Here is a 12,334-nt window from a genome sequence, read left to right on the forward strand (position 1 = left end):
CATTACAGAGGTAATTATATTTACTCTCTGCAGCCACTCAAGCTGCACCCTGGATGTTTAAATGTTAACTAAGCATGGACCTGATCCTTCATCGTGGGTGGGAGACAAATATGTACAAAGATGCTCAAGGCAGAGTGAGAATTACATGTGCAGTGATCCAAGTATGCTCAGGGGACATCTGAAATCCCGTGTAGCGTAGGAGGGTTAGAAGATGCTCAGAAAGCTAACGGGTGAGCTGCGTGCTGATGTATTTATGAGATTTTTCTCGATGAAGAGGGTGAACAGGGTTTGCCTTTCTACGGAGTGGGATCAACCTCGGCAAAGCCACAGACTCTAAGGATTGCCCATTAAACCACAGCTGTATGAACCTGTGTTGGGACTGGCAAGAGGTGATAGCCTGAAGTTCAGGGACAAGATTTAGGGACAAGAAGGAGGCTGTTAGAACAGATGAGCAGAGGTTTAGATAACGAACAGTCTGGCTCCATGTGAAGGTGTTCCGTTTCTACCTGGAGACAGCAAAGAGCAGCTGCTAAGTCGCTTCAGTTGTGTCCGACTCTGTGCAGCCCCATAGATGGCAGCCCACCAGACTCCCCCGTCCCTGGGATCCTCCAGGCAAGAACAGTGGAGTGGGCTGTCATTTTCTTCTCCAATGCATGAAAGGGAAAAGTGAAAGTGAAGCCGCTCAGTCCTGTCCGACTCTTAGCGACTCCATGGACTATAGCCCACCAGGCTCCTCTGTCCATGGGGTTTTCCAGGCAAGAGTACTGGAGTGGGGTGCCATTGCCTTCTCCGAGCAAAGAGCTGCTGATGCATTTTAAGAAGAAAAGAGACAGGGTCAGATATATAAATCAGATCCCTTTGAGGTTACTCACATTTCATGGGTCTGCTTGAAACAGTCTTTCGCGACCCTGGGGGGTGGGGGGAAACACCATTTTGCTGCGACACAGTCTGAGATCAAAAGGAGCATGACATTCTGAAGTGGATGATTTTTTCATCTTTTAGAACAAATTTTTTTTTTTTTTTAAATTCGGTATCAAACACCTCTTTTGTCCTCATTTCACTCCCGAGCTTCTGTTTCACCCTTTCTCTGATTAACTAAAATGAAAAGGATGATAATAACACCCGAAGGTGAACAGTGTTCTTTCAGTCCAGGTCCAAACTGTCTGACCTTTAAGGGCCTGTGTGCCAAGCTGCCTCCGTCGTGTCTGACTCGGTGCGACCCCGTGGACTGCAGCCCGCCAGGCTTCTCTGTCCGCGGGATTCTCCAGGCAAGGATACTGGCGTGGGTTGCCTTTCCTTCCCCAGGGGGGCTTCCTGACCCGGGGATTGAGCCTGCATCTCCTGCAGCGGCCGATTCTTCACTGAGTCAGCAGGGAAGCCCTATAGCAGGGCACTGACTGCTATTTAGCACAGGCAAGACTGTCCTGTACAAAGAGATAGTCTTTGCTTCCTTATCTTACAGGAAATGCTTCTGCTATGTAACATGCAAGCATACAGTATATACTTAGATAGCCTCGGCACTTCTTTTTCAGCTGCGGAAAGACAGCAGCTATACAGTCGGGACAATTCTGGGCAAGGGAGGAGAAGGTGAAGGTGAAGTCGCTCAGTCGTGTCTGACTCTTTGCAACCCCGTGGACTGTAACCTACTAGGCTCCTCCGTCCAGGGGATTCTCCAGGCAAGAATACTGGAGTGGCTTGCCATTTCCTTCTCCAAGGGATCTTCCTGACCCAGGGATCGAACCCGGGTCTCCCGCATTGGAGGCAGACGCTCTAACCTCTGAGCCAGCAGGGAAGCAGTGTATGAATGACACCACACGTGTAAGGTTGTGAAGCATCCCCGTTGTTGATACAGAAAGCAAACGCTGTCCGTTCAGAACGCGCTGAGAGCAACTGCGCCTTTTCTTCCTTCTTTTGGGACAGAAGAGTTAGCTGAGGAAATTTGCTCTCAATCTCCAGTTCCTTTCTGTTACTGTGGGAGATGTCTGCTTCCCCTTATCACACATCACTCCTTATTTATTCGTTCCTCAGTCGTGTCTGACTCTTTGCTCCCCCATGGACTGCAGCACGCCAGGCCTCCCTGTCCATTACCAACTCCTGGAGCTTACTCAAAGTCATGTTCATTGAGTCAGTGTTGCCATCCAACCATCTCATCCTCTGCCGTCCCCTTCTCCTCCCATCGTCAACCTTGCCCAGCATCAGGGTCTTTTCCAATGAGTCAGCTCTTCACATCAGGTGGCCAAATTATTGGAGTTTCAGCATCAGTCCTTCCAATGAATATTCAGGATTGATCTCCTTTAGGATGGACTGGCTGGATCTCCTTGCAGTCCAAGGGACTCTCAAGAGTCTTCTCCAACACCACAGTTCAAAAGCATCAATTCTTCTGCACTCAGCTTTCTTTATAGTCCAAGTCTCACATCCATACATGACCACTGGAAAAACCATAGCTTTGACTAGATGGACCTTTGTCAGCAAAGTAATATTTCAGCTTTTTAATATGCTGGCTAGGTTTGTCATAGATTTTCTTCCATGAAAAGATGGTCTTTCGATTTCATGGCTGAAGTCACCAACCACAGTGATTTTGGAGCCCAAGAAAATAAAGACTGCCACTGTTTCCGTTGTTTCCCCATCTATTCGCCATGGAGCGCCTTATTGATTAATTTATTCCATATGGATTCTTTCCCCAAAATGTGGATTATTCCTTACTATGGTGAAATCCACAGAAAATGTGAATGCTGTGTCACTCTGTGGTCAAAATGAAGAGAGATTTGGGGCCCTCATATATTGGTTCGGAGTGTGAGCGTGGTTAGATGCCATCACTGACTCAATGAACATGACTTTGAGCAAACTCTGGGAGATGGTGAAGGACAGGGAAGCCTGGCGTGCTGTGGTCCATGCGGTGGCAAAGAGTCAGACACGACTGAGTGACTGAACAACATAAACAACAATCGTGGGAGGAGACCAGAGATACTGCTCCACACTCCTCGATGCACAGGACAGCCCCCAGAACAGGGTTGTCTGGTCCAAAATGCTAACAGTGCGCTGAGAAGAGGAACCTGTGCTTGAGATCATTGCGTTATCAAATGGACAAGTTGTGTGAGAAACATTTAAAGGAGAGCTTGAGAAGAGATAAGAGAAAAAGAGTGATGGCTTAAGAAGCTTACAGGAAAGGTACAGAGGACCTTTAAGTCCGCTGGAATGCGGACTTAAGAATGAGACTCTGGGGGACTTCCCTGGTGGCACTTCCCAGTGACTAAGACTCTGCCCTCCCAATGCAGGGGGCGGGCAGGCTGGATTCGATCCCTGGTCAGGAAAGTATGTCCCTCAGCACTAAGAGTTAACATTCCACAACTAAATAATCCCGCACAAAGATCGAATATCCCGCATGCCGCAACTAAAGATTCCACACGCCGCCCTGCTGATCGAAGCTTCCAAGTGGTACACTGAGAACCAGTATGGCCAAACAAATAAGACAAAGGCAAAAAAAAAAAAAAAAACCAACAAAAAAAACAACCCTCTAAAAAGAGAGAAGGAAAAGATGGGCGATTGACCAATTTGATCGCCGGTATTCCATCTTACGACACCGTGTTCTAATGACGAGAATCTGGCCACAGAAAAGATGCATATTCTGCCTTCTCCTCTTGATGAGACCAGACAAGTTTCCTCTTGGGGAAAAACTTTATCACCCAGACGAAAGAAGCACACAAAGGACAAATCACCTCTTTGTCTGTGGGAAGAGGCGAATCTCGCAGGCTGGATGCATCTCTGCGTCATCTCTCCTTCTTCTGCTAAAGGGGGCGCAGCAGTATGATGGCAGGCAATCCGTCACCTCCAGTGGGACTGTGCAGTCTCGTATGGAGAAAGTCGCTGACGTGTCTTTTAATGATGCCCAGATGGTGGCTTCCTTGTTTCCTGAAAGCACATGTCTCCCAGAAACCCAGCACCAGTTTGTTTTAAATGTTTCCAATTCAAGCAAAGGCTCGTTCATGGTACTTTGTATCATATTCTACTATGTGTTAATGCAACATGATGCACGCAATGGCACCCCACTCCAGTACTCTTGCCTGGAAAATCCCAAAGATGGAGGAGCCTGGAAGGCTGCAGCCCATGGGAGCGACTTCACTTTCACTTTTCACTTTGATGCATTGGAGAAGGAAATGGCAACCCACTCCAGTGTTCTTGCCTGGAGAATCCCAGGGACGGGGGAGCCTGGTGGGCTGCCATCTGTGGGGTCGCACAGACTCGGACATGACTGAAGCAACTTAGCAGCAGATGTTTTATAATCTGAGAACTGCGTCACGTTTGGGGGAAATCTAACACTATGAGTGTGCGCTCATTGTGTCTGACCCTCTGTGACCCTGTGGACCGTAGCCCCGCCAGGCTCCTCTGTCCATAGGATTCTCCAGGCAAGGATACTGGAGTGGGTTGCTATGCCCTCCTCCAGGGGATCTTTCCCGACCCAGAGATGGAACCCACATCTCCCAGGTCTCCTGCATTGACAGGTGGATTCTTAATGTCTGAGCCACCTTGAAAGCCCACTGGGTATACAATGTGTATACAGGAATATACAGTGTGCACATATTGTGAACACAATTTCTATGCGATGTACACACTGCTTTTGACATGTACACACTGCTTTTGACATGTGTCCCTGGTGATAGCAGAGACAGCCACGCTGTATATATTTGTGAGAAAATTCGCAGCATCTGTGAGGTTTAAAATTCACTGCTGAAACATGTGGGCATTTTCATGGAAGTTCTAGAAGGTTGGGGGTGTTTTAGAATCAGTTATGACTTTAATGAGTCCAAATAGTTCATGTTGAGCAATAACAAGAAAGCTATTCGCGATTCGGAGCTGACACTCTGGAAGAGTCCCGTCCCATTTTAGTTTGCTTCTTTCTGGGATCAGGAACCCTTTTCCTTTGTGGAAACAGCTAAGCTTTTTCTGTTACTTGGTTGGTATCAAGCTTCTCTGGAGCTTATCATCAGGGTGTGTTTTTGCGTGAGCATGCTTTAACACAGAAATAAAGATTCACATTGGGAAGGGACCCATGGGGCTTCATTCCTTCCGTTATCCACAATGGATAACTTCTCACAATGTCGGCGGATGAAACAGTGTCTGCAGGCACGCACGAAGGACGCCATGCTTTCAAAACTGCTGTTTTGGAGAAAGACAGCAAGCCTCTTCCCAGATCAGTTTCTACAGAGATCTTCGAGCAAATCCAACGTCAAAATAAATAATCATATGTGAGTAGTAATATTCATACTTGACAAAATTATGTATTGGGGCTTTCCTGGTGGCTCAGTTGGGGAGGAACCCACTGGCAATGCAGGAGACCTGGGTTCAATCCCTGAGTCAGGAAGATGCCCTAGAGGAGGAAACGGCAACCCACTCCAGTATCCTTGCCTGGAGAATCCCATGGACGGAGGAGCCTGGCGGGCTACAGTCCATGGGATTGCAAAGAATCGGACACGAATGAGCAATTAGACCACCACCACCAGGCATTGGCACCCCACTCCAGTACTCTTACCTGGAAAGTCCCATGGACAGAGGAGCCTGGTGGGCTGCAGTCCATGGGGGCGCTGAGGGTCGGACAGGACTGAGCGACTTCACTTTCACTTTTCACTTTCATGCATTGGAGAAGGAAATGGCAACCCACTCCAGTGTTCTTGCCTAGAGAATCCCAGGGATGAGGGAGCCTGGTGGCCTGCCATCTCTGGGGCCGCACAGAGTCGGACATGACTGAAGCAACTTAGCAGCAGTAGCAGCAACCAGGCATTAATTCCAAGTTAGATGAACTCATTTTAAAAATTAGAAAAATATAGATAACTCAGAGAAAATAAAAATGATCTCACCACCTAGACAAGATGACTGTTACTATTATTTTATACTTTTTTTTTTTTTTTTTGCTTTTCTTTTTTCACCATGTGGCTGTGGGTTCTTAGTTCTGTGACTAGAGATCGAACACTGGCCCTCAGCAGTGAGACTGTCATCCTAACCCTGGACTGCTAGGGAATTCTTGTTTTGTTTTTTTTTTTTTGACAGTTTTCCATTCTCTCCACAGATAGACAGACAGACAGAGAGATAGACAGATAGACACAGACAGATGGTAAATATATGGATGCCCTGGTGGCTCAGATGGTAAAGAATCTGCCTGCAATGCAGGAGACCTGGGTTTGATCCTTGGGTCGGGAATATTCCCTGGAGAAGGGCATGGCAACCCACTCCAGTATTCTTGCCTGGAGAATCCCATGAACAGAGGAGCCTGGCAGGCTATATAATCCATCAGGTCGCAGAGAGTCAGATAGGAATAAGAGACTAACACACACACAGAGATAGTTACATTGATAGATAACACACACATTGGCAGATGTGTATAGGAATGGAAAAGTGCATATTAAGTTACAATATGCAACATGCAAAACCACTTAACAAAAGTATATAGGTATACAAACAATATCGTGGTAATAAAGTGCCACACGCTACACACTCTATGTGAAGCTGGGTTTTTCCACGCTTGCATTTGTAGATTTTAAAGTAGAGGATTTTTTATCTGTTAACCTTAACAGAGTAAGATTTTCAGAGAAAGTTTATTTATTGATAGGCAAAGAGAAAACAGTTTTGAGTTAAAAACAGTCTCAGGCAGTACAAATGCATTCAAGCTTCCATTTTGGCCAAATCACTATTTTTCAGAGTTGTTTGCTTTCTACAGTGTTTTTTTGCAAAACGCTGTTGCTTTGAGTTTCAGATTTACGAGCAAAAAGGTGTAATTTTAGAAACTGAAGCACTATGGAACAAGTGATGAAGGTACCCATACCGCCACCTGATAGATACATAAAACGGAGACACTCATCTGAGAGCCCTTGCCATCATGAATATTAAGATTTATTAGGAAAGAATATAAAAAACTAGGAACTTCCCTGGTGGTCAAGTGGCTAAGACTCTGCAACTCCCAACGCAGGGGGCCAGGGTTTGATTCCAGGTCAGGGAATTAGATTCAGAATGCCACAACTAACAGTTCACAAGCTGCAACTAAAAAAGATCCCACATGCTCCAAAGAAGATGAAAGATCTCTTGTGCGGCAGCTAAGACCCGGTGCGGCCAAATTAATAAATAAATATTTAAAAAACTTATAAAAAGACTGCATAGTGATGATACTACCATAGATATTTTAAAGATGCAAATTGTCACTGAAAAGGGGAGATGGATTCAGATGCAAGGGAAGTTCCATCATTTCTACCCAATAACGATGCTTCACATGTCCCAAACAACTCTGAACTAGAAGCAGAATGATGAGGTATCTATAAACAGAAGCAATTTAATATTATGCAGAAGGGAATGCACGTTCAGGCATAAGTTAAGGCATAAAGGAATCAAGTCAATTTTTTAAGAGAGTCGGACACGACTGAGCGACTGAACTGAGCTGGGATTTTTATTAAAAAAAGAAAATAATCACTAGGAAATACATGCTAAGGCATTAACAGACATTTCATAGAAAGAAAGAAAAAAAAAAACTGGCCAAATAATTCCTGAAAAACTTACTGGTTTCTATAGGAATGAGGACTTGAAGACAAAAGCTATAGTAAGGCAGGTGTTTCCACCAACACACTGGAAAGAATTAAACAGTCCCACGGAAGCAGGTGTTTGCGAGGACTCGAAAAAGGGAGGTTGGAACACCTTGGGGACACACTGATGAGACTGCAAAGTGTGTTGTGTTTTCCTGAGACGTAGCACTTCCACTCCTGAGTATAACATCTAGGATGTTCTGCTGCTGCTGCTGCTAAGTCGCTTCAGTTGTGTCCAGCTCTGCGCGACCCCATAGACGGCAGCCCACCAGGCTCCCCCTTCCCTGGGATTCTCCAGGCAAGAACACTGGAGTGGGTTGCCATTTCCTTCTCCAATGCATGAAAGTGAAAAGTGAAAGTGAAGTCGCTCAGTTGTGTCTGACTCTTCACGCCCCCATGGACTGCAGCCTACCAGGCTCCTCTGTCCATGGGATTTTCCAGGCAAGAGTACTGGAGTGGGGTGCCATCGCCTTCTCCGTCTATCTCTTGAAAAATCCACTGGAAGGGACTTCCCTTGTGGTCCAGTGGCTAAGACTCCATGCTCCCAAGGCAGAAGTCCCAGGCTCCAACCCCGGTCAGGGACCGAGATCCCACATACCGACACTGAAGATCCTGAGTGCTGCAGCTAAGATGCAGTGCAGTCAAAGAAACTAACAGGTCAAATAGTAAAAGGGCTCAGCGGTAAAGAATCTGCCCACCAAGGCAGGAGATCTGGGTTTGGTCCCTGGGTCGGGAAGATCCCCTGGAGGAGGGCATGGCCACCCAGTCCAGGATTCTTGCCTGGAGAATCCCATGGACAGAAAAGTCTGGCGGTCTACAGTCTAAGAGGTTGCAAAAGAGTCGGATACGACTGAGTGAGCACGCAAATGTTAAAAAAAAAAAAAAACTTAACAGAGATTTGGAAACCAACCCTCAACCCAGCACTCATTTGAAAAATAAACTTTCTTTTTAGGAAAAATAAAATAATGATGTTCAAGCACAGGAGAACAGAACTAAGCCTTGCTCAGCTCCTACTTTGGAATGTCGTATGATGGTTGAAGTTCATGGAATTGCCAGAACCTGCACTTACACTGTGCTTCCTGCGCCAGCTGGGGTCTAGTATTTTCATGCTGACTCGAAAAACAGCCTTGACTTCTGCTGAATATTATGTTACACTTGCTGGCTCCCTAGCAACTCGATGCTTCAGATGCTGACACTTAATGAATACGATTCAGCTGAAGCAATATGATATTTTAGAAGCTTTACCTGCTCCATATGGCTTATTCCATAATTGATGAAAAATTTCAAAAGCAGTAGAAGGAATTTTAAATATATCCTGCTGTTGGCATGTTCAATAATTCGTGCCTGCACTAGAACAAAATAAATCAATAAATAAAAATTATTTTTTAACCCCCCTGTGGAACGCCAGGTACCCTCAGAAGATTCCTTTCAGGGATGCTGGGAAATAATCCGTGAGGGTTTCAGGATCCCTGATTTGCATTCTGATGGTAATGCAATGTTGAAGCAGGTCATCGCAGCATTGCCAGACCTTTGGGGAGGTCACGTTTGCTTACTGAGGAGACGGGCACAATATAGGCGTAATAGGAACCCTGTGATCAGCAACCAGGGACTGCTCAAATCCCTCAGAGGGTAAAGAGACTGCCTGCAATGCAGGAAGCCGGCTTCCATCCCTGGGTGGGGAAGAGCCCCTGGAGGAGGCAGTGGCACCCCACTCCAGGATTCTTGCCTGGAGAATCCCACGGACGGAGGAGCCTGGTGGGCTGCAGTCCACAGGGTCGCAAAAGAGTCGGACAGGACCGGGAGACTAACACACAAAGATGAATCAAAGAGAATTAAATAAAAAGACTGAGAAGGTCATAAAGTTGAATTTACATGACACGCTAAAAATTTTTTTCATATTTTTTTAGAAAGGAATATGTTAAGGGTTTCTCACAGTGACTATATCCTGAAACAATTCATAGAACTATAGTACACATAGTAACTATGGTGACTTAACTCACTAATTAGCAGTCAAGCCTCCCCCCTGTGTTAGTTAGAATTCTCCACAGAAACACACCCATAATATGTGTATAAGCAGACAGATTGTCAGACAGACAGACATAGATAAAAGATAGACAGAAAGAAAGATATAGATAAAAGATAGACAGACAGACATGGAAAAAAAGATAGGATAGATAGACATAGAAAAAAGATGGACATTTCGGTTCAGTCGCTCAGTTGTGTCCGACCCTTTGCGACCCCACGGACTGCAGCACGCCAGGCCTCCTTGTCCTTCACCAACGCCTGGAGTTTACTCAGCCTCACGTGCATCAAGTCAGTGATGCCATCCAACCACCTCATTCTCTGTCGTGCCCTTCTCCTCCCACCTGCAATCTTTCCCAGCATCAGGGTCTTTCCCAGTGAGTCAGCTCTTTGCATCAGGTGGCCAAAGGATTGGAACTTCAGCTTCATCACCAGTCCTTCCAGTGAATATTCAGGACTGATCTCCTTTAGGATGGTCTGGTTGGATGTCTTTGCAGTCCAAGGGACTCTCAAGAGTCTTCTCCAACTGCACAGTTCAAAAGCATCCATTCTTTGGAGCTCACCTTTCTGACAAAACGTGGGCCACTGGAGAGAGGAATGGGAAATCACTTCAGTATTTTTGCCTTGAGAACCCCACGAACACTATGAAAAGATAGAACATAGGTAAATAATAGATAGACGGACATAAATAAAAGAGATGTGTCAGTCACTCAGACGTGTCCAACTCTTTGTGACCCCCATGGACTGTAGCCCACCAGGCTCCTCCATCGGTGGAAATTTCCAGACAAGAATACTGGAGTGTGTTGCCATTTCCTTCTCCAGGGGATCTTCCCATTCCAGGGATTGAACCCAGGTCTCCCACATAGCGGGTAGACAGTTTACCATCTGAGCCACCTAGGAAGTCCTGAAAAGGCCGTTAATCTCGCAGACATCTAGAACACACAGCCTCGGGCAGAGGCTGTGTTTCTTTTTTGCTTCCTGCCATCCACAGGTGGACAGAATTCCGAACAAAGATGCTTTAGTTTAACAGTCAGGCCGAAGAGAATTGGTTCCCTGAGGCGGGCCATTATGTGTGATTATAAAAACAAAAGCTCATGAAAAGCAAGTCAAAGAAACAGTTGCAACCAGGGGTCAGAACTGGCTTCTCTCCGCAACAAGTAATAATTACCTATAACAAATGTAAACAAAATACAGTCGGAAGTCCTCACTAGAGCAAAGTTAAACAAACATAAGAGAAAATATGCAAAAAGCAAGGACAGGAGACCAGTCCATCCTAACGGAAATCAGTCCTGAGTATTCATTGGAAGGCCTGATGCTGCAGCTAAAGCACCAATACTTTGGCCACCTGATGCAAAGAACCGACTCATTTGAAAAGACCCTGATGCTGGGAAAGATCGAAGGCAAGAGAAGGGGACGACTGAGGATGAAATGGTCGGATGGCATTACCGACGCGATGGACACGAGTTTGAGCAAGCTCTGGGAGTTGGTGAGGGACAGGGAGGCCTGGCGTGCTGAGGTCCACGGGGTCGCAGAGTCAGACACGACTGAGCGACTGAAGAACAATCTGCCATCAGCTCATTAGCATAAACTCAATAGCATAACCCCAGGTTGCTTTTGAATGACAAAGAAACTCCAATCTCTCAGGAAATTCCAAGGGTTTTAGGAGCTCCCTGCCAGTGTTAACTCTGTTTTTGGATATAAAGATATATTAAGTCATCATTAAAACGCTGCAAAAACATCAGGAAATAAACCAAGGGAACAGGATGAGGAAGTCAGACCGTTTTATATGAAAAATGACTAGAACACAAGGTTGTTGTTCAGTAGCTCAGTTGTGTCCGACTCTTTGCGACCCCATGGACTGTAGCCTACCAGAGTCCTCCGTCCATGCGATTCTCCAGGCAAGAATACTGGAGGGGGTTCTCATTTCCTTCTGCAGGAGATCTTTCTGACCCGGGGATGAAAGCCACGACTCCTGCGCTGGCAGGAAGATTCTCTACCGCTGAGCCACCTGGGACTGCAATATTCAGTAAGACACTCACCACCCACAGACGCTAATTCAAATGTAAAGTGGGTACAAAGCAAAGTTTAAATTCTTTTTCTCAGTGACACCACCCCCATCTAAACGCTCACAGCCAACTGCAGTAATCTGCTGCGTCCGGCTGCAACAATCATAAATTCGCCGTCATCCCAGAAGGTGGCGCTGCTGGTAAAGAATCCATCTGCCGAAGCAGGAGCTGCAAGGGACAGGGGTTCCAACCCTGAGTAGGGGAGATCCCCTGAAGAAGGAAAGGCAACCCACTCCAGTATTCTTGGGCTTCCCTTGTGACTCAGCTGATAAAGAATTCACCTGCAATGCGGGAGATCTGGGTTCTATCTCTGGGTTGGGACGATCCCCTGGAGAAGGAAAGGCAACCTACTCTAGCATTCTTGCCTGGAGAATCCCCAAGGACTGAGGAGCCTGGCGGGCTACAGTCCACGGGGTCACAGAGAGTCAGACAGAACTGAACACACACAGAAAGCTGTACTGGGCAGGGTGATCTATAAAATAATATTCAGCTCAGTTGCTGAGTTGTGTCTGACTCTTTGAGCCACCACCCCCCCTCCCAGCCCCACCATGGACTGCAGCATGCCAGGCTTCCCTGTCCATCACCAACTCCTGGAGCTTGCTCAAACAAAAATAATATTATAGAGCATTTTTTATGAGCTCACTGTCAACTCAGAATTTAAAGCAATACACAGGAAGTCCTAAA

Source organism: Ovis canadensis, chromosome Y, assembly GCF_042477335.2.
Source record: "Ovis canadensis isolate MfBH-ARS-UI-01 breed Bighorn chromosome Y, ARS-UI_OviCan_v2, whole genome shotgun sequence".
In the NCBI taxonomy this organism is placed as follows: Eukaryota; Metazoa; Chordata; class Mammalia; order Artiodactyla; family Bovidae; genus Ovis; species Ovis canadensis.